The following is a 4026-nucleotide window of genomic DNA, read 5'->3' on the forward strand; positions in this document are numbered from 1 at the left end:
GCGGCCACGCCTCCAGTCAGGGCGTCACCGGCGTGTGTAACCAGAGGCCGCCCATGTTGTCTTGTGTAACGGGCTGACATTACGTATCTGCTCGGCTCCGCCACCTTCCTGTTGTATAAGTTACTCAGGCAGCGTTATGTAAAGCACACAGAAAGATGCTGGGGGTTGTAGTTCAGCAGCTCTATGGGTATAAACTAGCAGATTGTTAGTGTCAGGTTCAGGTGAATTTGAGACGCAGAAAGCAGTTTCTTGGAGGTTACAGGGACAGAGGCCATGATGGTGGTGTCACTAGCCATGGGAGGCTGTGGCCGCATGGTGACATTTCATATCATGTGCTTCAGTCTGACAGTCGCAACAAAAATCTGATAATTGTCACAGTGCATCTTTGAAATCCATGATATGAAATGTTGCACATCACACGTCTCCGTGTAGCCGTGGCCTAATCTGATGGTGTGGCTGGAGCCACACGGCTATCTTGGCTGTGACACGTGTGACCACAGATGGCCGTGTAGCATTGCAGCCATAGAAAGGGGTCGCAGCAGGACTTGCAAGTTGCTCTGACCCCTAAATCGTATAATAGCCTGCCTGAGTAATTGTAGTCTCAGAGATGATGGTTCTCTGAGACTTGGGCCTAGCAATGAGGAGCTCACACCACATAGGTCCTCTCTGTAACACAGCTAGACTGGAACTCCCTCTAACCAGGGGTGGACCCAGATCCATCTCCCGGCAACCAAAAAGGGCCTCAGTCAAGATGTTTAAGCCTGATCTGTCCATACAGTGCTACTAGGTACACACACAGTGCCTTGCAAAAGTATTCACCCCCTTGACTTTTTTCTTGTTTTGTTAGGGTACTTTCACACTTGCGTTGCTTGATTCCAGCAGGTAGTTCAGTTGCCTGATCAGGAAAACTGTACGCAAACGCATGTCATTTGCAGACTGATCATGATCCTGATCAATCGGACAAATGCATTGCAATACCGGATCAGTGTCATCCGGAAAAAACAGATCCGGTATTTATTATTTTTTAAAGCCATATTTCACCTTCAGGACCAGACCATTTTTTTCAAATCTGACCAGTGTCACTTTATGTGGTGATAACTTTAAAACACTTTGACTTATCCAGGCCATTCTGAGATTGTTTTTTCGTCACATATTGTACTTCATGACACTGGTAAAATGGAGTAAAAAAAAATCATTTTTATTTATAAATTTGCCAAAAATTTGGAAAAATTTGCAAATTTCCAAGTTTCAATTTCTCTACTTCTATAATACATAGTAATACCTACAAAAATAGTTATTACTTTACATTCCCCACATGTCTACTTCATGTTTGGATCATTTTGGGAATGATATTTTATTTTTTGGGGATGTTACAAGGCTTAGAAGTTTCGAAGCAAATCTTAAAATTTTTCAGAAATTTTCAAAAACCCAATTTTTAGGGACCAGTTCAGGTCTGAAGTCACTTTGCGAGGCTTACATAATAGAAACCACCCAAAAATGACCCCATTTTACAAACTACACCCCTCAAGGTATTCAAAACTGATTTTACAAACTTTGTTAACCCTTTAGGTGTTCCACAAGAATTAATGGAAAATAGAGATACAATTTCAAAATTTCACTTTTTTGGCAGATTTTCTATTTTAATAATTTTTTTACAGTTACAAAGCAAGAGTTAACAGCCAAACCAAACTCAATATTTATGGCTCTGAATCTGTAGTTTACAGAAACACCCCATATGTGGTCGTAAACCGCTGTACGGGCACACGGCAGGGCGCAGAAGGAAAGGAATGCCATACGGTTTTTGGAAGGCAGATTTTGCTGGACTGGTTTTTTGACACCATGTCCCATTTGAAGCCCCCCTGATGCACCCCTAGAGTAGAAACTCCAAAAAAGTGACCCCATTTTAGAAACTACGGGATAGGGTGGCAGTTTTGTTGGTACTATTTTAGGCCACATTTAGGTGCACCTGTGAGGCCTGGGCCATACCAGCCAGTCTTGAGTGGGACTCGCAGACTCCTCCCTCCTCCCATTGCTAGCATGGTTACATGCTGGAGGTAACTGGTGAGTTTGTGGGTCGGCCTCATGCTCCTGGTATTGCCCACATGGCACAGGTAGGTGAGTGTTAGGAGCCTAGCTACTTGAGAAACCTTGGCGCGGTGCTCGGGCTCAGACATGTCCTACACCGTAGGACATGTTGGCTAATCTCAAAATTTTAAAATCAGTTTGATGGTTTAGTAAGACCGCAGAGTGCACCTGTCTTAGCTATTATATTGTTATATTGATTATCACATCCACATAATTGCTATCTTGTGTAGGATGTCTATTGTGGTACTTGTGGTTCGCTGCAGGCATCCTCCACTGTATGCATTTTTGCTGGGGATCGTCATTAGCAACGGGCCACAAGTGCAGGATTTGCTCCCCTGTATATATATGCACAACTGCATGTGGGTTTGAGCACTTCCTGCTTGTTTAATACCACGCCATTCTTTTCAGTTTGTACTATTTTATAGGGTACATATGATTTTTGGTTGCTCTATATTACACTTTTTGTGAGGCAAGATAACAAGAAATAGCTGTTTTGGCACAGTTTTTATTTTTTGTTATTTACAACATTCATCTGACAGGTTAGATCATGTGATATTTATATAGACCAGGTTGTCACGGACGCGGCGATACCTAATATGTATACTTTTTTTTTATTTATGTAAGTTTTACACAATGATTTCATTTTTGAAACAAAAAATATCATGTTTTAGTGTTTCCATAGTCTGAGAGCCATCGATTTTTCAGTTTTTCGGCGATTATCTTGGGTAGGGTATGATTTTTGCGGGATGAGATGATGGTTTTATTGGCACTATTTTGGGGTGCGTATGACTTTTTGATGGCTTGCTATTACAGTTTTTGTGATGTAAGGTGACAAAAAATGGTTTATTTAGCACAGTTTTTATTTTTTATGGTGTTCATCTGAGCGGTTAGGTCATAGGATATTTTTATAGAGCCGGTCGATACGGATGCCGCGATACCTAATATGTATACTTTTTATTTTATTTATGTAAGTTTTACACAATAACAGCTTTTTTAAAACAAAAAAAATGATGTTTTAGTGTCTCCATATTCTGAGCCATAGTTTTTTTATTTTTTGGGCGATTGTCTCAGGTAGGGGCTCATTTTTTGCGGGATGAGGTGACAGTTAGATTTTTACTATTTTGGTGGGCAAACGCCTTTTTTATTTCTTGCTGTTGTACTTTTTGTGATGTAAGGTGACAAAAAAATTGCTTATTTAGCACAGTTTTTATTTTTTATTTTTTACGGTGTTCATCTGAGGGGTTAGGTCATGTGATATGTTTATAGAGCCGGTAGATACGGACGCGGCGATACCTAATATGTATACTTTTTTTTCCCCCCTATTTCTTCCCAATTTTTTTTTACTTTATTTGAGGAAAATTACGTTTTTGTTTATTTTTACTTGAAACTTTTAATTTTTGGGGGGGAACTTTATTTTTGAAACTTTTTTTTTCACTTTATTTTTTGTCCCACTTTGGGACTTGAACTTTTGGGGGTCTAATCCTTTACAATGCATTCCAATACTTCTGTATTGGAATGCATTTGCTGTATGAGTAATACAGTGAGTATTCCTCATACAGCTTCCGGCCTGTGAGATCCAGGGGGCTGGATCTCACAGGCACGTCACAGGAAGGCAGCGCCGATGCCTCAGGAAGGCAACACACTGCCTTCCATGCCATCGGGTCCCCCCTACAGCCCCATGGGGACCCGATGGCATCACCGCCCGCCGCACCGGTACGTCCTGTGTCCTTAAGTCCCCTCTTACCTGATTGTTGTCTTTCGTCTCCCTGGTTACGGCCACCTCTCGCCTGTCGAATCCTGTGGCCGCGCTTGCGCAGAAGACTGAAGATTTTCTCCCGGCCGCGCACTGTCCTGAATGCGCACGCCGCCGCGCATGCGCCATGATGACTTCTTCATGGCCAGTATAGTACAGAGCCGCGAACGCGCACGCTGGCTCTGTAC

Source organism: Bufo bufo, chromosome 3 (genome assembly GCF_905171765.1).
Source record: "Bufo bufo chromosome 3, aBufBuf1.1, whole genome shotgun sequence".
Classification (NCBI taxonomy): Eukaryota; Metazoa; Chordata; class Amphibia; order Anura; family Bufonidae; genus Bufo; species Bufo bufo.